Source organism: Zingiber officinale, chromosome 9A, assembly GCF_018446385.1.
Source record: "Zingiber officinale cultivar Zhangliang chromosome 9A, Zo_v1.1, whole genome shotgun sequence".
Classification (NCBI taxonomy): Eukaryota; Viridiplantae; Streptophyta; class Magnoliopsida; order Zingiberales; family Zingiberaceae; genus Zingiber; species Zingiber officinale.
Genome location: NC_056002.1, coordinates 111,227,805 through 111,254,170, shown reverse-complemented (window position 1 = coordinate 111,254,170; position 26,366 = coordinate 111,227,805). Strand labels below are relative to the sequence as shown.

General features: G+C 42.5%; 1 non-coding gene and 1 pseudogene across 1 annotated transcript; both read left to right on the top strand.

Annotated features, from left to right (window-relative positions):
- Positions 1-6,651: 6,651 nt before the first annotated feature.
- LOC122019470 overlaps positions 6,652-26,366 on the top strand; it is a 53,814-nt pseudogene continuing 34,099 nt past the window's right edge.
- LOC122022005 lies at positions 20,102-20,207 on the top strand. Its single transcript, XR_006122755.1, has one exon. It is a non-coding gene; the product is annotated as a small nucleolar RNA R71 (small nucleolar RNA).

Below are 26,366 nucleotides of genomic sequence, written 5' to 3'. Positions count from 1 at the left end.
CAACTCCTTAAAATCCTCATGAATTTTGTATGCCACGATAGTGTGAACGTATACAAAATCGAAGAGGAGATTTTATTCATTAATTTTATTATCTCGTCAACTTTACTTTATGACGAATAAAATTAATAGTTGATCTGTCTTTGATCAAATATTTGGTCAAAACTTTTTGAATTTAAAATAACATTGATTCCTCAAACAATATTATTTAAATTCACCAACACCTCAAACACCGTGAATTTTGCATGCCACGATAGTGTGGACGTATACAAAATTAAACATTTGTAAGAGGAGGCGTTTACCCATTAATTACCTTGTCAATAAATCTTTATGACAAATAAAATTACCTCAAATATCGTGAATTTTGTATGCCACGATAGTGTGGACGTATACAAAATCAAACATTCGTAAGAGGGGTTTTTAATTTTATTATCTTGTCAACCTATTTATTTGACAAATTAATAGTTGGTTTTCTTCGGTCACACAAATAATAGCAGTGACTCCGATGGGGAGGTTACTATTAGACGTGCCTAAGTGTATACCATTACTTGACACTAAGTCCATTAATAAGATTATGCCCCTTCCGATGGGGAAGATCACACGCTCTTAATTAACTTCCTATAGTCATCCAAAATGGAAGTTTAATCTAGTGATCTGCAAACAAGCTCATCCGATATGGAGGAAGACACTCAGAGCCAACGCGCTAACTTGTTACATCACTTATAAACCAGTAATGGAGACCGTGGAATTTATTTAAAATAAATCCCTCTCCCACTTAGTTATTTAAAGTGAGGAATTTTGACTATGCTAGTCAACCTAACATGCATACTAACAAGCACACACAACACAGCATAAAAAATAATAAATAGAAAAACTAATTTTCAACTATTATGGCTTTTATCTATTACTGTCCTCCGTGTGTCACCAACCCTAGTTGCTGCCATCTTTGGCCACCGCCACCGGGTCTTGTTGTCGCATCCATCTTGCTCCTTGTTCCGCTGCGCCTCTGGTCCTCAAAAAGGTTTCACGTCTTGTAAGATTCGATCCGCGACATAAATAGAATTTTACATTTTTCGATCCTATATTCCTCAAAGGAATGTACATGTAAACTAGATCAAAAAATAAAATCCTAATAAAACTAAATACAGCTCCTGCTGTATTTTATAATACAATCATGCACACACAATAAATGCCCTTGACATGTCCAAGGGTCCAATCACACACATAATAACTATAAGCCATAATAGTTGGATCCTGCATCCACAAAGTTAGCACATCCTACTATTATCCTGCCTAAATTATGTATGACATGTGCATAATTAAACTAATACCAAATACACAGAGGCAAAACCCTAGCTCTGATACCAATTGTTGGTTGCTACACGGAAAACCTAGAGGTTCCACTGTACAAAAATTTTGTACAAAGCTCTGAACCTTTTCCTAGCTACCATGTGTTCTTTTAAATTAAATTTTGGATCGCCTGCGGAACTTAACATGTTTGATCCAAAACTTAATCTATTTGTTATTTTAGGTTTAGACTTGGATCTCCTGCGGAACTTAACACATTCGATCCAAATCACCTTAAGTTATTAATTCCATTAAATATTAATTTCCATAATTTGTTCCCAGTACTGACGTGGCGAGGCACATGGCCTTCTTGGATATGGGAGCAACTGCCACCGACTAGACAAAACCTTTTATGGAAAGCTAATATTTAATTTCCTAAAATAACTTTAGGTTAACCGAAAGGAACAATCAAATCACAAGGAAAAATAAATCAAAAGAACACAACATCGAAAAACATATTCGAAATACTAGAATCGTAAGCCTCTTGTATTTGGTATTATTACCAAAAATAACTAGTATGATGCGGAAAGAAAAATTACTAGTTATACCTTTTAGAAAGACCTCTTGATCTTCTACTGTATTCCTCTTCTAACCTTGGACGTTGTGTAAAGCCCGAAAAATTCCCGAATTTATTTTAGAATTATTCTATGATTTTTCTGGAGTTTTTAGATATTTTTCCGGAATTTTCCGAGTAGCGGAAGTAGCAAAAATAAATAGAATCGTAAAACGGCCTAAGCGGGAATTGAACCCGAGACCTACGGTTTACGGATAATGTTAGAAACCAGTGAACCCAGCAGGGCCGTGCTGAAAGGAAAGGGATTCAATAATATTTATGTTAGGTTTGGGCGGAAATTACCACTTAATATAAATAGGAGGTTCAAGTGGGTTTGGTTTATTTTAACTTAGTTTTGGTTTGGAAATCTCTCAACCAAAACCTCACGCCACTTTTTCTCCTCTCCCAAAACCTCACGCCGCCTCTTCTTTCCTCCTCCTTCTCTCGGCGCCCTAGCCCAAGGTCCCTAGGTTCATCTTCCGGCGACGACTCCAACACGAAAGAGGTTCTTCTCCGCGAGAGGAACGCGAAGACGTGATCGGATCGTCGAGAGGATCATCTCCACCGGAGTTCTAGCGAATAGAATCGTAAGAAATTACGATCAAGAGGTAAGAAACCCCTCACCTGCAGTATAATAGCTTCCGGTTGAGTTTTTATACTTTAGTTAGGATGTATGCGGATTTTTATCGATATCTAGGGTGTATTTAACTCTCTTCGCAGATTAGGGACTTAGTTGAGCACCTTTAGATGGGCCGGGCATGTCTTCCCTCTTCAGATAGGAGGTTAGATGTTGTCGGGTGCCTAGAGGTGGTCTCCCTAATAGGAAGAAGAGTTAGAGCATCCCAGGTGTTCGATAAAATAGCTAGTTTAGTAAAAATGCACCATAGGCATTTGTAACAGCTCAGTTAGATACTTTAGAGGTATCTATTCAGTATTTTCAGTTTATTTCAGCTTATATGGATTAGATATCCAATGGGTGGGCTCCCACAGTCGCCTCTAGGTTTAGATAACCTAGCTCTAGGTTCAGATAACCTAGGAATAGTATGAAAAAGCATGTATTAGCTATTTCAGTATTTTATTTTCAGTGGCACTGTACTGGATTAGATATCCATTGGGTTGGACTCCCACAGTCGTCCCTAGGTTCAGACAACCTAGTAAACCCTGCTAAATTCGGGACTTGCAACCCCGGGTCTAGTAGGGATGCGCGCACAGCAAGTACAGTTGCCGGGCCCAACAGCATGTTTATTATTTTCACTTATTATGTACTAGTTTTCAAACTCAAAATCAGTTATGTTAGTTGAGTTGATTTCAGCTTCAGTTTAGTTTAGTTTAGCTCAGTATTATGTTTCAGTTCAGTTCTCTATGTTAGCTTTATGATTAGTTGTATGATATGCCATGACTTGTTCAGTATGCCATGTTTCTATGATTGTATGCCATGCCATGCTAGCCTGTTCAAAATATTTTCGAATAGCATGTTTTCAAATCATAACTGCATCGTATGCATGATTTTGTGAGGTAGATGGTTTCTTACTAAGCGTTAGCTTACAGGTACTACTTTTCTTATACTGCAGATACAGGTAAAAGAAAAGTGGATTAGCAGTGGAGGCTGGAGGTCAATGCAGATGAGGATGTGTGTGTGTGGAACTGGAATGAAAGATCTCAGGGATCTAACAAGTTTTAATTATGCATTAGAACTCGTTAGCATTTACGTTCAGCACTTTCAGCTTATTAGTTTTGATACTTTCATTTTCATGCAATTTAGATTTGGAACGCATTGAACTATGAAAGAATGTTTTAAAATGTCAGTAATCATGTTAGAATGTTATTACATGTTGTTAGAATAGTTTATTATGCAGTAGGTAGTCGTTAGATTGTATTTTGGCACGCCAAAGTGTCAAGTCTCGATTTTCCGGCGAATCGACTCGATCGGTTCTGCACCGATCGAGCTCGATTGCAGCATCGATCGGCCCGCCGACCGATCCAGACGGATATAGTATGCTACAGATCCTCCGGATCGGTCACCGACCGATCCAATAATACAAGAGCTTCCGGAGAATTTTCTGGATCGGTCCGCCGACCGATTCAGAGATACCGGATCGGCCACCGACCGATCCGCAATACATGAGCTTCCGGAGAATTTAGTTCTCGGATCGGTCGCCGACCGATTCAGAGATATCGGATCGGTCCGCCACCGATCCACCGGGGATGATCAGAGTAGTCCGATCGATCCGTGGATCGATCAGCTGGGAAGTAAATTATGAGTCCCTAGCTAAGTTGGGATGTTTAGTTTCCCCTCTTTAGCACATGTACACCAGCAAAGGAGGTCTTTAGACCTTTCTTATCAGCTGTCTTAGTTATAGTAGAGTAAAATTTTAATTAGCCCAGCTTTCCGCGCAGTATAGCTTAGCAGTATTGTAGCGATTCGCCTTACAGCTTAGTACCCAGAAGGCGGGTCGTTACACGTTGTGTGGGCAACGATCTTCCAAGATGAGAAACCACCAAACACCTTCTTCTCCTCCTAGCTAGGTTCGGCCAAAACAAGAAAGCTTCACCAAGGAAGAAGAAAAAAAACACCAACCAAGCTCCAAGGGATGCAAACTTTCTCTCCTTCTTCTTCTTCTTCTCCAAGTAGTATCCGGCCACCACAAGAGCTCCAAGCCAAGAGAAAGGTTCGGCCACCACAAAGAAGAAGAGGGAAAGAGAGGTTGGCCGGCCACACCAAGGAATAAGAGAGGGAGAAAAATAATAGAGATTTTCCCTCATGAAGGCACTCCAACCCCCTCTTTTATATTCCTTAGTCTTGGTAAATTAGGAAATTTAATTACAATAAAACTTCCTTAATTTCCTTGACATGATTTAATTGAGAAAAATAAAATAAAATTTCCCAATTATTCATATAATGGTCGGCCACATCATAGAGAGGGAAAATTAGACAAGTTTCAATCAACAAATTAAAACTTCCTAATTTGTTTCTGGAAATTTTAAAAATAAAATTTCTCTTCAAAAATCCCTTCATGGTTTATAAAAAGAAATTTCTATAATTTTGATTTTTCAACATGTGAATAATTTTCAAAGAGAAAATAAAATATCTTTCCAATCTACAAATAAGGAAAGAGATCTAATCTCTTTCTTTAATCTTTTGTAGATCCTTTTAAGAGAGATATTTTTATTTTAATTCTCTTTAATAAATTATATCTTCCACATAATAAAAATTAAAATTAAAATTCTTTTTAATTTTATTATGGCCGGCCCTCTCTAGCTTGGGTTCAAGCTAGGGCCGGCCACCCATAAACCAAGCTTAGGCCGGCCCTAGCTTGATTCCCAAGCTAGCTTGGCCGACCCCCTTTAGGTGGGTATAGAAGGTGGGTATAGGTGGGTATAGTACTCTATAAATAAGAGGCTATGATAGGGACCGAGAGGAGGAATTAGTTTTGGTCTCCCGATAAAATTAAGCATCCCGTGTTCGCCCCGAACACACAACTTAATTTTATCAATAATAATTCATTCCACTAGAGAACTATTATTGAACTACCGCACCAATCCCAAATTACATTTTTGGGCTCCTTCTTATTATGAGTGTATTAGTCTCCCTGTGTTTAAGATATCAAATGTCCACTAAATAAGTGAGTTACTGACAACTCATTTAATTAATGTCTTAGTCCAAGAGTAGTACCACTCAACCTTATCATCATGTCGGACTAAGTCCACCTACAGGGTTTAACATGACAATCCTTATGAGCTCCTCTTGGGAACATTATCAACCTAGTATCTCTAGGACACAGTTTCCTTCTATAATCAACAACACACACTATAAGTGATATCATTTCTCAATTTATCGGGCTTATTGATTCATCGAACTAAATCTCACCCTTTGATAAATTAAAGAAATAAATATCAAATACATATGCTTGTTATTATATTAGGATTAAGAGCACACACTTCCATAATAACTGAGGTCTTTGTTTCTTTATAAAATCAGTATAAAAGAAACTACCGCTAATGGTCCTACTCAATACAATCTAAGTGTACTAGTGTAATTATATAGTTAAGATAAACTAATTCCTAATTACACTACGACCTTCCAATGGTTTGTTCCTTTCCATTTTGGTCGTGAGCTACTGTTTATAATTTATAAGGTACTGATAACATGATCTTCTGTGCGTGACACCACACACCATGTTATCTACAATATAAATTAATTGAACAACTACATTTATCATAAATGTAGACATTTGACCAATGTGATTCTTATTTCTAGATAAATGTTTATACCAAAAGCTAAGCTTTTAGTATACATTCTAACACAGTCGTCACCCTTGACGTCACTACGGTGAGCCGCCGGTTTCCCCTCAACCTTGATGTTGCTCCATCCCTCTCTGCCCTAGCGCCAGCCGCCCGATCCACTACCACCTCCGGCCATGACGAGAGCTGGCCAACATGTACATCTTGTATTGGTATAAACTCCATGAAGTAAGGGGTAGATGCTTAGATTTATGGTGATTGTCGAATATGATTGGTTTTCTGGTTGAATGAGTTGTGAATCAAAATTTCTGTGTTTTTCCTTGCTCTGCCCTATGTCTCCTCTAAAGTTTCTACAACGGATTTGGGAATTGATGATTGAATTTGGGTTACCTTGATTCTTCTTGATGATTAAAGTTTCTGCCCTATTTTGATTAGTTCGTGTAGATGACAAAATTGGATTAGGGTAGGTTCAGTGGTGATTCTCTAGTTTGGTTTCATGGTCTTGTTTGGTGATGGCTATAGTCTGGGACGAATTCGGAGAAGATTTTCCAGGTTGGTTTTCTATTTTTATGTTGAATTCCGTTTTATGTAGTAAGTTGTGGGTTGTGGTGTACATGTCCTGGCCTTGACGTTGGTTTTTTCCTTTGCTAGATTGTTTCTTGTGTACTGGGTTGTAGCCTAGAACCGAATTGTTGCTAATATGGTTAGGGATAATTATTCCAGGTGGTTGTTTGAAATGATTAAGATAAAATGTTGGGTTTAATCTAAGGTTAGGTTAGCTCCGAGATTTATAGTTAACTGAATTAATAACCGAATTTGAGTCCTAAATAGGAGTGCAAGTTTATTTTGGATACATGGGGAATAACTTAATTATATATGTTGTTACAGGGCTTTGATTTACAACGAGGCACTTAACGGGTGGAAAATGTTGGATGCACGACCTACGTATAAAGGCGGATACTTCTTACTTTGTCTCTTTAGTTCTTTGAACTTAGTGCATGAGCTATTTTTGGATAAGGATTGTTACCTTGACTCCACTCTTATTTTTCTTGCACTTGATACTTCCACGTGATCTTTAAAATATTCGTTTTCATATCTATACAATCTCTTGTTGTTGTCCATAATCCATAGCAGATATTAGATGTCATGTTTGTATGCTTTGACTGTTGTTTATTATATACTAAATTGAGCATGCTGGCTTCATGTAGTATACCTAATTTTTGTTTATATTTGTGTGATGATTATTGCATTTGGCGCATCATGTCATGGCATGCATGTCAACGACCAATTCTCCCTTGCGGTCGAGAGAATCGTTGACCAGGGCCGCATCCTCGACCACTCGAGAGAGTGGTAGTGGAGTTGATGCCGCTTGTCCTGTCGTGTCGCACTCGACCACTTATGGGTAGTGGTAACTGGAGTACGAGCAGCAGGGACCCCGTCGCAGATGTAGCTAGTTAGCTACTATGCAACTGTCCCCTCGACCACTCGTGTGAGTAGCAGCTGGAGTGGTGTACAATCTGTCACTGACCCGACCTCTCGACCATACAGGGGTCATGATGCAGAGAGGTGGGCGGGAGTGATCATCCGTGCATACGCTGTTATTATTATATTTGCTTTGGCTGCTGCTATCTATATATGCTGTTATTGTTTACTTACTGCTGTTGCTCACATATGCTGATATGTCTACTTATGTTGAGATGTATTCTCATTATAGATGTTTAGTCATTGAAATTTGTATATACCTTGCTTATTATCTCTGTGGTTATGAGCAGTACTGTAGCATTTTAGTACCAGTTCTGACCTACTATACCTAGCCTAGGATATGGTTTCAGGTACGAGCATTTATTTTGGCTCTATTGTAGTATCTGATATTCCCTTTATGAGACTGTATACTGTTGGCTTATTCTCTATTTATATATTATGTTCATGCACTATCTTTTCCCTTACCCGCTGAGTTCCAATACTCACCACCCCCGAAATGGTTTTCTTTCGCCAGGTAGCAGGTAGATGAGTCATGGACGCTTGGAGAGATGTCGGCTGCCAGTCCTGGGTCCTGCGTTTTATCGGTTTTATTTTTGCTTTACTTGTATTTTCAGCATACAACGATTTTTAGTATTGTATGAATTGGTCGGTGTTTGGAGTTCATTCGTGGTGTTTTGCTTTTCGTGATCTTGTGGTTGTGTTTGGAGTTTAGTCTGGTGGTTGTAGGTATTTTTGTTAGTGAACGTATTATTTTATGTTTTCCGCTGTGTTTACATTGTTGTGTGTGTACTTTCAGCCGTGTAGGCTTATTAAACTGCGTGGTTGTGTTTATTTTATTCCGGCCGAGTGGGTTGATGATATAAACTGCGTGGTTGTGTATATATTCCAGTCGTATGTGGTTGATGTATATTTTGTATGTAGTAATGTTTCATATTATCACCCGTACAAGGGAGATGCTGTCAGATTTTTGTCTGGCAGGGACTCCTCTGGGGCGTGACAAAAACAACAGTTTAATTTTCTGTGATGCAAAGAGAGTTATGATGAATTATATGACCTTCCTCTAGGTCTATGGCCATTAGATTCCAATGATCATCTTCATTATTTAAAGGACAGAAAATATATCTAATGGGCTTGTCTTCATCAGTTTTAGCACTTTATTTCAATGCGTCCACGTGCATCATTCCAAACATTTCTTATGTAAACAAGATAAAATTGTAGTTGAGTACAACCAATATATATAAAAATAAGATCAGGTGCTCAAATACTTATTTCAAATCCAAGTCCACAAAATATTGATGGATAGTATGGTGAGTTAGAGGTTTTGGCTTCATTAGCTAGAATAGTCCAATAAGAATTTATGCAATCTTCATTGGTGTATTGAGTCCAATAAAATATTGTCATAAAAATTTGCATATCTAATGAGAAAGTAACGTTGGACCATATTGGAAGCACTGTAACCCTACATAATCTGTCAAAAACAAAAAAAATAAGTTAGCACTATTAATTATTATTTAACTCCAATAATCATCATTGGTGTACATGATTATACAATTACGCTACCAACTAACTTACTTTAACTAACTCGGCTTCAATAATGCATCTACTTGTTGGTTGCTACTCGGAATATCGTACTGGTTCCCTTGTACAAAAATTTTGTACAAGTCCTGAACCTTTCTTAACAACCTGTTGTGTTCTTTAGAAATTAAATTTGGAATCGCAAACAGAACTTAACATTATTGATTCCAAACTTAACTTATCTATTCTTAGAGGTTTAGACTTGGATCGCAAACGATGTTTAACATTATTGATCCAAATCTACCTATGTTACAAATTTGATTAAATATTTATTTCAGAAATCAGCTCCCAGGTCAAACATGGCGAGACACTTGGCATTCTTGGGTATGGGAACATCCACCACTGCCTCGACAAAGCCTTTCAAAGAAATTCAATATTTAATCTCCTTATAGTAACCCTAGGTTTAACCAAAAAGAACAATCGAATCACAAGATTGAAAAAACAAAAGAAACACAAATTCGAATCACAAATCTGAAACCTTGAATCACTAGCCTCTTGTGTTTGGTATTTCAAGATCTAAATAAAAGGATGAACTAGTTATGATGCGGAAACTTAATAACTAGTTATACCTTTTGCAGCTTATAGACCTCACGATCTTCTATCGTATTCCTCTTCTTATCTCGGACATCGTGTGGGCGACGATCTACCGAGACGAGAATCCACCCAAGCCTCCTTCTCCTTGCAAGTTTCGGCCACCAAGAATCTCCTAGAGATGAAGGTCTTCGGCCACCAACCAAGCTCTAAGAGATGCAAAGAAACAAAGCCTCCTTTCTCTACTTCTTCTCCAAGCAAAATCTGGCCACGAAGAGTCTCCTAGAGAGTTGATGTCGCTGGCCAAAGAAGAAGAAAAGGAGGAGAGGATGAGGGTCGACCACCACCAAGGAATAGAAGAGAGGAATACTAGATCATATGTTGTGAGATGAGGCACCTCTACCCTCTCTTTTATATTCCTTAGTCTTGGCAAATAAGGAAAGTTTTATAAATAAAATTTCCTTATATTCCTTGTCAATGTATAAGAAGAAAAATTTTATTAAAATTTTCCTTTTAAATCCCTTAATGGTCGACCACCTCATTGTCCTCTAAACAAGAAAAGTTTTAAACAAAAATTAAAACTTCCTAATTTGTTTCCGGAAATTCTTAAAATAAAAATTTCTCTTTAAAAAATTCCCTTCATGGTTGGTTATAAAAGAAAACTTTATAAATTAAAATCTCGCTTTTAAAACCTGTGAATGATTACAAAAATAAAAGTTTTATCAAAAATTAAAATCTTCCTTTAAACTACAAATAAGGAAAGATATCAAACCTTTCTCTTAATCTTTTGTAGAAAGCTATAAAAGGAAAGATTAATTTTTAAACTCTCTTTTAAATCATGACTTCCATATAAGGAAAAATTTAAAAAAATAAAATCATTTTTATTTTATTGTGGCCGGCCACCAACTTGGGTTCCAAGTTAGGGTCGGCCACCTACTTGATCCATCCAAGAATTGATCTTGGCCGGCCCTTGCTTGGGCTCCAAGCTTGGCTTGGCCGGCCACCTTAGGATGGGTAAGAAGGTGGGTATGCGTGGGTATAAAACTTTATAAATAAGAGGCTACGATAGGGACCGAGAGGAGGAATTGGTTTTTGGTCTCTCGATGAACTTGAGCTTCCCGTGTTCGCCTCGAACACCCAACTCGAGTTCATCAATAATAACTCATACCACTAAAGAGTTATTATTGAACTACCGCACCAATCCCATATTACTATATGGACTCCTTCTTATCATGAGTGTGTTAATCTCCCTGTATTTAAGATGATCCAGCGGTAAGAACAGGAGACCCCCGTTCCGGGGAGTCAACGCAACGTGGAAGTCAAAGGGCCAGGTGGTCAATCGGACAAGGATGGATCGACCGAGAAAAGGTTGTATCGGTAGGCCGACCAGAGAAGGGTGGGCCAACCGCCCGGTCGGCCGACCGGTGTCTACCTGATGGCAAAAGGCGCCCCGGCAGGAGTTGGGGTTCCGGCGCTCGTTGAACAGGATCATAGCGCCGAGCGGATGGCACGCTCGGTCGAAGATATAAGGTAGCATACTGCTAACAGTCTCCACAGAGCACATTACCGAGAATCTCCCAAGTAGATCACTATATATGACCGGCCGAACATAAGGCGAGTGCAGGCCGGCCGGACGGCCGGCAGGGAGTAAAGAGAAAAGGACAATGGACATCTTCTGACAGCGGGCATGCTCTATAATCCGACCATACTTCAAATCTTACGACAAGGGATTCCGCTGTCCCATCGAAGACATGCCTGGACTGTAGTAGTATGGTGTCAGGTAAGCCTTTTGACAAGCCCTTACTGAGGTATGGGCTGGGGACACGTATTCACCTAGGTATGTGTGCATGAGCTCCTTCCCAGCTCTATATAAGGAGCCTCGCACTTCACCGGAGGTACGCGAGATCACATATTCGACGTCATTTTCTTGTTTGCTTACCTGACTTGAGCGTCGGAGGGTCGTCGCTGGAAACCCCTTCCCGGCCCAACTTCTGTGCAGGTTCACCGGAGGCCTGTGTGAACAGTCAGGAGATCTACGTCAGCCGCTTGGAGAGCATCACGTGCCCAGCGTCCGTTGATTCAGCTTTCGGACAGGATCAATTTGGCGCCGTCTGTGGGAACGCTCCTGCATCCGATCAGAAGCAATGGACGAAGCTGGACGACAACACTCGGTGATACTCTCCACAGAGAAGCAAGATGCTCTGATCGAGATGCGAGCAGCTAAACTTGTGGAACAAAGGCAGAAGTCGCAAGCCGAGCGGATTGAGCAACAAGCAACATCAGCATCGGGTGGCCGAGCGGAAGCACCGCCGGCCACAGTTCCATTCCATCGGGCCCTATTCCGCACTCCTGAAGCCGCAGTAGTTAATCATGATCGAGGATCTTCTTCAGATGAAGTGCCGAGACGAGACAGCAGAAAAGGCAAAGCCCCCCGAGCGAACGCCTCTCCCGAACGGATCAACCGTCAATTCTCAGAGGCTATTCTACGAGACCCTCTGCCAAAGCACTATGTGCCTCCGACGATCGGTGAATACAACGGAACCACCGATCCAGATGATCATTTGGGTAAGTTCGACAACACAGCTACTCTTCATCAATACACAGATGGAGTGAAGTGTCGAGTTTTTCTTACCACCCTCTCGGGATCGGCTCAACGGTGGTTTCGGAGGTTGCCGGACGGATCCATCACAAGTTTTAAAGACTTCCGAACGGCTTTCCTCCACCACTTCGCAAGCAGTCGGCGCTATCAAAAGACTAGTGTTAGTCTGTTTGCTATCAAACAAGAAGCCCGCGAATCGCTCTGAGCCTACATCCAGCGGTTCAACAGGGTGGCCATGGATATTCCAACGGCCACCTCGGAAACTATGATGAATGCCTTCACACAAGGCCTCGTGGACGGGGACTTCTTCTGATCGCTCATTCGGAAACCGCCTCGAGACTACGACCATATGTTACACCGGGCCAACGAATACATCAACGTGGAGGAAGCCCAAGCGGCCCGAAGAAAGGAAACCTCAACCGAGCGGGCTCCCCCTGTCGAGCAAAAGCCTCACATTGCTCCTCAGTCGCCCAGAGGACCGAGAGCCGAAGCAATCCGCTCCCCCCATGTGAGGTCTCACGTGCAAGAGGTATCTGCCGCACGGGCCAAGCCAAAGAAGAAATGGACCCCAATGTTCTGCTCCTTCCACCGGACGGACACACATGACACCAGGGATTGCCGGAGTCTTCCTCTAATCACCCACCCCGTTCCCCGAAGTGGCGGCCGTCGATCGCCATCAGCCGACAAGCGACAGAGGCCTCGTGAAGCCGATCGGATGATAGCCGACAGGCGACAACAACTGACTCCCGAGCGACATCACACTCCGAGGCGTGAGAATCCACGGATGTCTAGGGAGCGACCCCGACCGTCCGCTCGGGAAGAAGAAAATAGAAACAATACTTCCCGAGGCGAAATCAACATTATAGCTGGCGGGCTGACCGGAGGTGACTCTAATCGAGGAAGGAAGGCGAGTGTCCGGCAACTCCAGATCCACGCGGTCGGCTGCAGCTAGGAACGGGCGAGCGAACCCGAAATCAGCTTCGGGCCCAAGGACTTGGAAGGAGTCGAAGTGCCACACGACGACGCTCTTCTCATCAAAGCGGTAATAGCCAATTACACTATTCACCGCGTTTTTATTGACACAGGAAGCTCGGTCAATATCATATTCAAAAAGTCCTTCGATCAACTACAAATTGATCGAGCCGAGCTGCTGCCCATGACAACCCCCCTCTACGGGTTCACGGGCAATGAAGTTCAACCGGTCGGACAGATTTGGCTGGCCATATCGCTGGGGGAGGAGCCGCTCAGAAGGACGCGGACTGCAAACTTCGTTGTGGTGGACTCTCCATCGGCGTACAATGTCATATTGGGACGACCGACTCTAAGTGAATTCCGAGCGGCAGTCTCCACTTTCCACCAGAAAATCAAGTTCCCGGTTGAAGACAAAGTGAGAGAAGTACGAGGAGATCAACTAGCGGCTCGGCGATGCTACGTCGAGATGGTCCGAGCAGAAGCCAATTCCGCTCGGAAGACGCCACGAATCGAGGTGAACGCTATAACTGAAAAACCTCCCTCTTTGGTTTATGAAGAAAAAGAGGAAGTGCAGATTCACCCGACCCGATCGGAGGCTACAACCTTCATTCCGGCCGATCTGGAGGCGAGCCAGAAAGAGGAAGTGATCAAATGCCTCCAGAAAAATCGGGATGTCTTCGTCTAGTCAACGCATGAGCTGCCCGGAATTTCACCAAGTATAGCGCAGCACGAGCTCCACGTCCGACCGGACGCTCGGCCGGTGAAGCAGAGAAAGAGGGACTTCAGCGCCGAGCAAAATGCAATCATCCGAGCGGAGGTCGAGAAACTCTTGGAGGCCGGCCACATACGCGAAGTCCAGTTCCCGAGCTGGTTGGCAAACGTGGTACTAGTCTCCAAGCCGGGCAACAAATGGAGAGTGTGCATCGATTTCCGGGACCTTAACAAGGCGTGCCCAAAAGATTTTTATCCTTTGCCCCGGGTCGATCAACTGGTGGATTCTACGGCCGGCTGCGAGTTGATATGCATGCTCGACGCATATCAAGGCTACCATCAAGTGCCGCTCGCCCGAGAAGATCAAGAAAAAGTCAGCTTCGTTACAGCCGACGACACCTATTGCTATAATGTGATGTCGTTCGGACTGAAGAACGTGGGAGCCACTTACCAGCGCTTGATGAACAAAGTGTTCAAAAAGCAGATCGGGCGAAATCTAGAAGTATACGTGGACGACATTCTCATCAAGTCCGTCCGAGCGGCCGATCTCTTTGAAGACATGGAGGAGACTTTCCGAACGCTACGGAAATATGGAGTTAAGCTGAACCCTCAGAAGTGTCTGTTCGGAGCAAAAGGCGAGCGTTTCTTGGGATACATAATGACCGAGCGGGGCATCGAGGCAAATCCCAGCAAAGTGAAAGTCTTACAAGATATACCGCCTCCAAGAAATTTGAGGGAAGTGCAGCGCTTGACCGGTCGGATAAACAGCTCTGTCTAGAATCATCTCCAAGACTGCCGACCGGAGCTTGCCTTTTTTCAAAATCTTGCGCAAGGCCACTAAGTTTCACTGGGACGAAGAATGCGATCGGGCGTTCGAAGATCTGAAGACATACTTGAACTCTCTGCCGGTGCTAGCCAAACCAGTTGTGGGTGAGCCACTTTGCATCTACTTATCTTCAACCAAGCAAGCAGTCGGCTCGGCACTAGTAAGGGCGAGCGGAGAAGAACCTGTATATTTTCTAAGTCATATTTTAAAAGAGGCTAAATCTCGCTACACTGGGCTCTAGAAGCTGGCTTTCACTTTGGTCCTCGCCGCTCGGCGCCTCCGTCCCTATTTCTTGGTTCATACTATCATTGTCCGGACAAACAGCCCATTGGGAAGAGTGCTGTTAAACCCAGAAGCGTCCGGACGGCTCATCAAATGGACAACGGAGTTGAGCGAATTTGACATTCAATACCAGCCCCGTTCGGCGATAAAGGCGCAGTCCTTGGCGGATTTTGTCACTGAAGTACAAAGGCCAGAGCCCGAAGCCATGTGGAAAATATTCGTGGACGGATCTTCTACTCGGCTCGGAAGCGGGATTGGCCTACTATTACTCTCTCCTCAAGAAGAAAAAATGCACTTATCCGTCCGGCTGGATTACATAGCTACAAATAACGTAGAGTATGAAGCCCTTATAGCCGGTTTACAGGCCGCCCGGCATGTGGGAGCCGGACGGGTGACGCTGCATTCAGATTCTCAGTTGGCCGCTCAGCAATTCTCAAGTACTTTTGAAATTAACAACGTTCGGCTCAAACTCTACGCGGAAGCCTTCGAAAAACTCAAGGCCAATTTCAGAGAGGTCATTATCCAGAAGATACCCCGAGCGGAAAACCAGGCGGCAGATGAGTTGGCCAAACTAGCAAGTTCAATAACGCCGGTCGTCATCCAACAGCCAATTGAACAAGTATCTCTAGTGGCACATGTCAACCGGATGGAGGGCCTCGCGTTTCCGAGTGACTGGAGGACAGCCATCATAGAGTTTCTGTGCACGGGTGCAACACCGTCCGATCGGGAAGCTGCTCAGCTATTAAGAAGGAGAGCCGGTCGGTTCACGCTCATTGGAGACCAACTCTACAAGAAGGCTTTTTCTCGGGCACTATTGAAATGTGTAAGCTCGGAGGACGCGACGTACATTCTTCAAGAAGTACACCAAGGATCATGTGGAGGGCATCCGGGCGGACGATCGTTGGCTAAGAAGATCCTGCTGGCTGGATACTTCTGGCCAACCTTGCAAGCAGACGCCGCTCGGACCATCGCAATGTGCCTTTCCTGCCAGAAGTCTCACAAGTTCTATCACCGACCGGCGGAGGAAATGAAGGCAGCTACCGTATCATGTCCGTTCGACCAGTGGGGAATGGATATCGTGGGTTCGTTTCCTATGGCGACCGGTCAGCGGAAGTTTTTGCTGGTGGCTGTCGACTATTTTTCCAAATGGGTGGAGGCCGAGCCGTTGGCCAGGATCACCGAGCAGATGGTTAAAAATTTTATATGGCAACACATCATCTGTCGGTTCGGCATCCCTCGTCGACTTGTTTCCGATAACGGGCGGCAGTTCGCGGGAAAGTTGCTCGAAGATTGGTGCAAAAGCTACGGCATCGAGCAACACTTCACGTCTGTGGCGTATCCCCAAAGCAATGGTCAAGACGAAGTAGCCAACCGGGAAATTCTTCGCATTCTACGTGCTCGGCTCGACCATTTGGGAGGAAGCTGGGTGGATGAAGTGCCTGGCGTCTTATGGGTCATCCGAACGACCCCAAAGGAAGGAACGGGCGTCACGCCTTTCCATCTGGTGTACGGCGGCTAAGCGGTTATTCCTGTCGAAGTCGGCGTCGAGTCCGTTCGGATCCAGAACTATGATGATGGCAACGCCGAGCGGAGGAACATGGAGCTGGATTTGGTCGACGAGGAGCGAGCCAAGGCGTCCGTCCGGCTGATGGCGTACCGGCAACGGATGAAGCAAAACTACAATCGGCGTGTAATCCCCAGAGCATTCCAGGTTGGCGACCTTGTCTGGAAGAAAGTAAAGTCGGTCGGCGACGTGGGCAAACTGGAGGCTCCCTAGGCAGGCCCCTTCAAAATCATCGAAAAGCTCCGCTCGGGTGCTTATTATTTGGAGGATGAAGACGGGCGGCAGCTGGATCGACCATGGAGCGCGAATCATCTCCAACCGTACCGAGCTGGGTAAGAGGTGCGCTGATGTAATTTTACATATACTTGGGTCGCCTATGTACTTGTAATGCATGAAGCAAAAATGATTTGAAGGATGGCAAATAGCTTCGCCGAACGGAAGTGTTAAAATTATCCTTAAAGGCCGTCAAGCTCCGACGTTAAAAATCGAGAGACGCGCCGGCGTCTATAAATCTTCCGAGCGGAAGACCGTCGAGCTCCGACGTTAAAAATCGAGAGACGAGCCGACGTCTATAAATCTTCCGAGCGGAAGGCCGTCGAGCTTCGACGTTAAAAATTGAGAGACGAGTCGGCGTCTATAAATCTTCCGAGCGGAAGACCGTCGAGCTCCGACGTTAAAAATCGAGAGACGAGCGGATAAATCTTCCGAGCGGAAGACCGTCGAGCTCCGGCGTTAAAAATCGAGACGAGCCGGCGTCTATAAATCTTCCGAGCGGAAGACCGTCGAGCCCGACGTTAAAAATCGAGACGAGCCGACAAATCTTCCGGAAGACCGTCGAGCTCCGACGTTAAAAATCGAGAGACGAGCCGGCGTCTATAAATCTTCCGAGCGGAAGACCGTCGAGCTCCGACGTTAAAAATCGAGAGACGAGCCGGCGTTTATAAATCATCCGAGCGGAAGACCGTCGAGCTCCAACGTTAAAAATCAAGAGACGAGCCGGCGTCTATAAATCTTCCGAGCGGAAGACCGTCGAGCTCCGATGTTAAAAATCGAGAGACGAGCCGGCATCTATAAATCTTCCGAGTGGAAGACCGTCGAGCTCCGACGTTAAAAATCGAGAGACGAGCCGGCGTCTATAAATCTTCCGAGCGGAAGACCGTCGAGCTCCGACATTAAAAATCGAGAGACGAGCCGGCGTTTATAAATCTTCCGAGTGGAAGACCGTCGAGCTCCGACGTTAAAAATCGAGAGATGAGCCGGCGTCTATAAATCTTCCGAGCGGACGAAGAAGGCAATCAAAAGGACTTGTAAGCGGTATTAATATCGTTTGACCAACTATGCGTTCTGCTCGGCCCAGTACCCAAAGGTACTTCATCAATATCCAGTGAATAATCTCGTGGAATCAGGACCTATTCGTCTGAGCGGAAATGGTACGCAAAATACTTAGTAAAAATACCTTTCGAGCATGAGAGGTGTGATAAGAGGCGAGCAGACAACACACATATTAACTAGCAAAAGGACAACGAGCGAAAGGATAGCATATTAAAAAGACTGGCCGAGTGGCCAAATTACAAAAAAGGAGTGCCTTGGGCCGAGCGGCCAAATTACATGTAAAACTCCTACTCTAGGTAATCATAGAGGTCCTTAGGGATGTTGTCGAGAAGAGCCACTTGATCTGCGACCGGGATGACGGCGGACTCGGGAAGGTGCCCCTTGGACTTCAGATAGGTCACCGTGGCGGTCATGGCAAGGTCAAACGCAGTATACATCCGCTCGCAAACCTTCTCCGAAAATTCAGGCGAGCGGATGTAATTCTGTCTCAGGGCGGCGACCCGACTCGGCTCGGCCTCCTGATATTCTGTGAAGACCGCTTGGGAGGCAGCGAGGGATTCTTGCAGAGTTTTCAGCTCGTCCTTATGCTTGATTGCATCGGCCGAGCGGCTCGCCTTCTCTTTATCGAGCTGCTCCATCAACTCCTTGACTTTCAGCTCCAATCCCCGAGCCTCGACATTCTTTTTCTCCAGATCGGAGATGGTCATGTTTTTTCGAGTGGTGGCAAGGGTTATTTTCTGGTCGAGCGACTTGACTTGCCGCTTGGACTCGGCCAAGGCGTGGGCCTGATCAGCCGTCTTCTTCTGCTCGGCCGCCAGCAAAGCTTGAGCTTTCTTCAGCTCCCTTTGCAGCTCGACATACGAAGGGCCTTGAGAGCCGGACGGACCGCCTGCCGCCTTCAGTTGCCTCAATTCCTCGTCTACCATCGCCAGGCGGTTGGAGACGGCTATCTCCTCCACCCATCTCTGGCAAAAGAAAATTAGAAGTTGTTAGTGGCCGAGCGGAGATAATGCATACCAAACTTGATCAATTCTTAAAACCTCTAAGGGTTGTCTTGACAAAGGTGGTGATCCTTGAGATGCTGCTTCCACAACACAGCTCCCTACACATTCTTCCATATCATCATCATCAACACATACATCAAAAAATAAACCAACATCTATGTCCTCAATAGGAGAATCAATAACAAGAGGATCAATAACTTCACTTGCAGTTTTAAGTTGATCTACCACATCACATTCATCATCTGAAAATTCGATGTCACTATAACACCTTATAAAATATTGAGATAGATCTGAAAACTTATTTACCACTACATTATCAATAAAATCCTCATCTGAAAAATCTTCATCTTCATATATATTCAAAAATCTACACTCAACCATATTAGTGTCACAGGATTTGCCGAAGTCTTTATTTTCATTGACCCCCACTAACCTTTGTGGAAAAGGAACCCTTAGTGAAGGTCCTAGGAAAGACTGAACTCCCTTTTTCCCAAATTCCCTTTGGGCTTTTGGAGGAGGTCCAACTTGCTTATCTAATGTTGGTGTGATTAATCGTTGAGGGAAAGGTACTTCTGGCCTTTGGGAATTTCCTAGATAAATGGAATTGAGTTCTTGTGATCTTCTATTATTCTTCTCCTTAATTCTAAACATGTCATTCTTCAGAAGTTCTTCATGATTTTTGCCACTTCTCAACCCCACATCATCACACTTTTCATTGGATCTTGACTGTGTAGGAGGGGAATTTTCTTTAAACCATTTTGAAACAATACTATCAAGCTTTGCCCCCAAATGTTTGAACTCCTCACTCTGTGACTTGTGAATTTTAACATTTTTAGGTGGTTGAATTTCATTTTGTTTGACAGGCTCTCTTACATTTATGGCTTTCACTTCTTGAATATCTGAGGGAAATTCCATCCAACTTTTGTTCGACCATTCATGGAGGTTCAATGTCACTTGATCAATTAACGAATAAGCTTCATCTACACTTTTGTCCATAAAAGAACCTCCAGCTGATGAATCCAATAAAGTCTTGTCTGAGAAAGAAATTCCCCCATAGAATATGTGCAAAATCAACCATTTTTCAAAACCATGATGAGGGCACTGTCTTTGAAGACTCTTGAATCTATCCCATGCTTCAAATAATGATTCTCCATATGCCTGAGAAAAATTTGTTATGCAATTCCTCATATACACTGTTATACTTGGAGGGAAAAAATGATTCAGAAATTGCTTCTCCAATTGTTCCCAACTTGTGATGCTTTGAGGACAGAGAGAATATAGCCAAGTCCTTGCTTTATCCTTGATACTGAAAGGAAATGTCATCAATTGAACTGCATTTGCTGATACTCCTTCACATTTCACCAAATCACAAATCTCTAAAAATGTTTCAAGATGCAGATAAGGACTTTCTGATACTTCTCCTCCAAATTTGTGACCTTGTATCATGAAAATTATCTCTGGGTCTAGTTGGAAACTTTCTGCTTCAATTTGAGGTTGCACAATGGGAGATAAAAATCTTGCAGAAAAGGGTGTAGAAAAATTTCTCATGGGCCTGCTTGACATGTTAGTGCTCATGGATATTCAAGAAGAAAAAGAAAATTATCAAGAATCAAAAACAAGAAATAAAATGCAATATGAAAAGCAAGAAAGCAAATGCAGAATTTAAATTGCAAGAAAGAAAGTGCATAATGAAAACAAGAAAGAAAAGATAAAAGGAAAAAGAAAAATATCTAGAATAATTCATATGCTAAAAATTGCAAGATATGTTTACAAAAGAAAATAAGAAAGAAACTAGATCAAAAGAGAAAACAGAGAAAAGTTAGATTAGAGTGCTAGAAATCAAGAATGCAAAGTTAGAATTAGAATTAGAATTGCAACAAAAAGAATTGTCAAGAATGTTATTCAAGAAAAGAAAAGCTTATAGAAACAGGATTCTAAAGTTACAACTATGAAAATGTAAAGAAAGAAAGAAAAGTTATGTTTAGTCTAACTCAATTGATAATTCCTAATGTTATAGCGCAGTCCCCGGCAACGGCGCCAAAAACTTGTTACTCTCCGCAAGTGTACGGAAATGTCGCAAGTAATATAAAATATTATCGTATCCACAGGGACTGGAATAAGCACTAGAAATGTCTCAATGCGAATTAGCTAAACAACTATCCAATCGTTTCAAAAGCAAAGTAAAGGTAAACAAATCTAATATTAAAGATCAACAAACAAGAGTTTAGAGTTTTGGGTTATGATAAAGGAAGATTCTAGGAGTTTCGGTTTCTTTGTAAGATTTCTTGAATGTAAATGGTTCACCAATTCTTATCCCTCAATTGCCAAACATGTAGAAAGTTGCCGGTTCCCTCTTGCAATAGACAACCGGCTAAGGACTGAGAAATGTATCTAAATAGGATTAATTAGACATGAACCTATGTTGTCCTTACACAGAAGTGCACCTATTACTATGCCTTCCTCGGATATCAACGTAGAAGCCCACGACTCATTAATCTATCAAGATACAAGAAGCTAATCATAAAATCCATCCTACTCTCTTGAATATCCCTATTTCCTCTTCAAGATTATCTCTCAAACGTCCTTACACGGGCTTGCACCTGTCACGTGGATCCCTCGGATGATCGAGTGAGAGTTTATCTTTACAAAGTCCATAAGAAATCCAAACAATCAATCAAGAATGAGAATTAAGCACAAATCACCATCAATCATTCAAGATCTAATTGATACAAGCAAGATAATGTCATTGAAACAAGAAAATGGCAAATCCATAAGAGATTACATCAATCCATCATACAAATACTCCCTTAATCCTAGAATACAAGATCTACTCCATGAATCGAGGAAGAAAACCCGAAGAAATAGAGATTACAAGCATTCCTTGAATCCCCAATCCAAGAAAACAAGAAGAGGGGGAAAGAGAAAACTTATCTACGAAGAAGCCTTGTCTTCGGATCCAATCCTCGCTCCGGAGTCGAAATCATCGAGATCTCCCTTAGAATCGCCCAGAAATCCTCCCAAGAATGGGAGGAAACCACCAAAACTTGCTTTCTCCCAAAGGGGGAGAGATCCCCTTTCAATTCATGAAGAAGGGTTTAAATAGAGGAGGGAATCGGGCGCCACACGGCCCCGTGACACGGCCGTGTGAGATTCACACGCCATGTCCCCCCTCTCGCCAGCCGCACACTGCAGTGACTCCACACCGCCGAACCCTTCGCTCTCGAATGCTACACTACTGTGGTGCACACGGCCACACCGCTTGGTCTCGAAGTCTCACACTGCAGATCCACACGGCCCCTGTAAGGCTTCGCCTCGTTGGCTTCAAACCTGACACGGCCGCAGGCGAGGTTCACACGCCATGTCATCTTCCTCTTCTGCTGGTGCCAAACTCCACACGGCTCCGTGTGAGGTACACGGCCCGGTGCTTTCTCCCTTCGTTTCCTCCAATGCATGCCCAAAGATGTAGATTCTTCACCAAATCGACTCCTGTGTACAGAAAATGCACAAAAAGCAGATCTCCGAACCAAAAGAGTAAATATGCTAAAAAGAAAGCTGGAAGTATAAAAATGCATAGATCAAGCATGCTTAAAGTATGTAAATGTGCGTAAAAACATGCATAAAAGAGTATATAATCTACGCACATCAATATTTAATAGAATTAATAACTTAAGGAGACTTGGGTCGAACGTGTAAAGTTCCGCAGGAGATCCAAGTCAAAATCTAAAAGAACAAATAGATTAAGTTTTGGATCAAACGTGTTAAGTTCCGCAGGCGATCCAAAATTTAATTTAAAAGAACACATGGTAGCTAGGAAAAGGTTCAGACCTTTGTACAAAATTTTTGTACAGTGGAACCTATAGGTTTTCCGAGTAGTAACCAACAATTGGTATCAGAGCTAGGGTTTTGCCTCTGTGTATTTGGTATTTAGTTTAATTATGCACATGTCATACATAATTTAGGCAGGTTAATAGTAGGATGTGCTAACTTTGTGGATGCAGGATCCAACTATTATGGCTTTTAGTTATTATGTGTGTGATTAGACCCTTGGACATGTCAAGGGCATTTAAATGTGTGTGCATGATTGTATTCAAATACAGCAGGAGCTGTATTTAGTTTTATTAGGATTTTATTTTTGATCTAGATACATGTACATTCCTTTTATGGAATATAGGATCAAAATGTAAAATTCTATTTATGTCGTGGATCGAATCTTACAAAGCGTGGAACCTTCTAAGGACCAGAGGCGCAGCGGAACAAGGAGCAAGATGGATGCGACAGCTAGACCCGGTGGCGGTGGCCAAATAGCTTGGGATGACAACACACGGAGGACAACTAGAGATAAAAGCCATAATAGTTGAAAATTAGTTTCTCTATTGCTTTTATATTATGCTGTGTGTGCATGTTAGTTTACAAGTAAAGTATGCTAGCATAGTTAAAATTCCTCATTTATAAATAACTAAGTGGGAGAGGGATTTTTAAATAAATCCCATGGTCTCCATTACTGGTTTGTAAGTGATGCAAACAAGCTTACGCGTTGGCTCTGAGTGCCTTCCTCCATAACGGATGAGCTTGTTTGCGGATCACTAGAACATACTTCCATTTTTGGATGACTATAGGAAGTTAATTAAGAGCGTGTGATCTTCCCCAACGAAAGGGGCATAATCTTATTAATGGACTTAGTGTCAAGTAATAGTATACACTTAGACACATCTAATAGTATCCTCCCCAACGGAGTCACTGCTATTATTTGTGTGACCAAATGATACCAACTATTAATTTTATTTGTCAAAAAGTTAGGTTGACAAGATAATAAAATTAATGGGTTAAAACCCTCCTTTTACAAATGTTGAATTTATATACGTCCACACTAACGTGGCATACAAAATTCACGGTGTTATGAGGTGTTGGTTAATTTAAAATAGTATTGTTTGAGGAATCAATATTATTCTAAATTTAGAGTTCTGACCAAAAGTTATTTGTGATTCTTAGGATGTCTTTCAACCCACTGTCCATCATACTTCAATAGAATAGACTTACTGGACCAAACTACATAGATTGGAAAAGAAACCTGGACATTGTTCTTACTGCTGAAAGCTATAAATATGTACTGACCTTGTCCTGATGCACCCACTCGTGAATCTACCCAAGAGGAGATTGAATATCATAGGAAATGGGTAAAAGCAGATGAGATGGCGCGGTGTTACATTTTGGCTTCAATGTCAAATGTATTGCAACATCAGCATCAAGATTTACCAACAGCCTATGATATTATGAACAATCTCAAGGAACTCTTTGGTCATCAGGATAGGGCTTCTAGGCAAGAAGCCATGAGAAAGATAATGACAGCCACCATGCAAGAGGGTACTCCTGTAAGGGATCATATCCTAAAGATGATGGCTTATCTGAATGAGATACAAATCCTTGGAGGAGAAATTGATGGGGAAACCCAGATCGATATGATCCTCCAAACGCTACCTAGAAGTTTTGAGCAGTTTCGCCTGAACTATAATATGAATAAGAGGGTTTATTCATTAGCGGAACTACTGATAGAACTTCAAGCAGCAGAAGGATTATTTCGTCACAATGCTCAAATTCACTATGCTGAAAATGGTTCTACTTCTAAACCGAAAGGAAAGAAGAAGAAGAAACAAGCTGGTTCAGCAAAGAAAGTGAATAAATCTCAGAGTACGGGATTTAAAGCTGGAATGAAGAAGCCGAAGGGCAAGTGCTTCATCTGTAAGCAGGCAGGACATTGGAAGGCGGACTGTCCTCGTAGGAACCAAAACAAAGGTATATCTCATACTCTAGTTGTTGAAACATGTTTAGCGGTGTTATCTACCAGCACCTGGTGTGTAGATACAGGAGCCACTGATCATGTCTGCAATTCCTTGCAGGGGTTCCAGGAAACCCGACGACTATCTGAAGGAGAAATTACCGTCTACATGGGCAATGCTACTAAGGTGGCAGCTGTTGCAGTGGGAGACGTCTACTTATCTTTTAGTAGAAATAGAAATTTGATTTTAAGAAATTGTCTTTATGTACCCAGTTTTAGAAAGAATTTAATTTCAGTTTCTAAACTATTTTTAGATGGATATTCAGTTTCTTTCAGTAACGATGTAGTTATTAAAAGAAATAAAGTGATTATCTGTTCTGGTGCATTAGTTGGCAATTTGTATACTTTAAATCCAATTTCTTCCACAAAGCAAAACATGGAAATTTATAACTCATCTTCTAACTCTAATAAGAGAAAAGAACCTTCGGAAATGAACCAAGCATATCTTTGGCATCTAAGGCTTGGTCATATTAACTTAAGTAGGATTCAGAGGCTTATAGTCGATGGAATTTTGAGTTCATTTGAGTTGGAAAATTTTCCAACTTGTGAATCTTGCTTGGAAGGTAAAATGACCAAGAGGCCGTTCAAGGCCAAGGGGTATAGAGCCAAAGAAGTGTTAGAGTTGGTTCACTCTGATTTGTGTGGTCCTATGTCTGTCCAGGCAAGAGGAGGTTTTGAATATTTTGTCTCTTTCATAGACGATTATTCAAGATATGGATACATTTACCTAATGCGCCGTAAGTCCGAGTGCTTTGATAAGTTCAAAGAATACAAGGCTGATGTGGAGAAACGACTAGGTAAAAGTATCAAGGCACTACTACGATCGTGGTGGCGAATACCTCTTAGGAGAGTTTAGGAATTACTTATCGAGACGGGATTCAATCCCAATTGTCGCACTGGAACACCCCAACAGAATGGTGGTGTAACGAAGGAATAGGACTCTTATGGAGATGGTTAGATCAATGATGAGTTATTGAGAATTAATTCGTTTTGGGATATGCTCTGGAAACAGCAGTATACGTTCTGAACCTAGTACCTTCTAAATCAGTTTCTTCTACTCCCATAGAATTATGGAATGGGCGAAAGCCCAGTCTAAGACATATTCGGATTTGGGGTAGTCCAGCACATGTGCTGAAATAAGATGCTGATAAGTTAGAATCCCGTACAGAAGTTCGCGTGTTTGTAGGATATCCCAAAGGAACAAAAGGTGGTTTATTTTATAGTCCTAAAGACCAGAAGGTCATTGTTAGCACCAATGCCCAGTTTTTAGAAGAAGACTATATAATGGATCACAAGCCCAGTAGCAAAGTTGTTTTAGAAGAACTTAGAGAGGACATGTCTACTTCAGTACCAACAGTACAAGATGAAGTACCACAAGAGACTGCAACACGTGTCACACATGATACACAACCACAGAAAGTGCCTCGTCGTAGTGGGAGGGTTGTAAGGCAGCCTGAAAGATTCATGTTTTTGGGAGAGTCTTCGGACTTGATCCCGGGTAAACATGAACCTGATC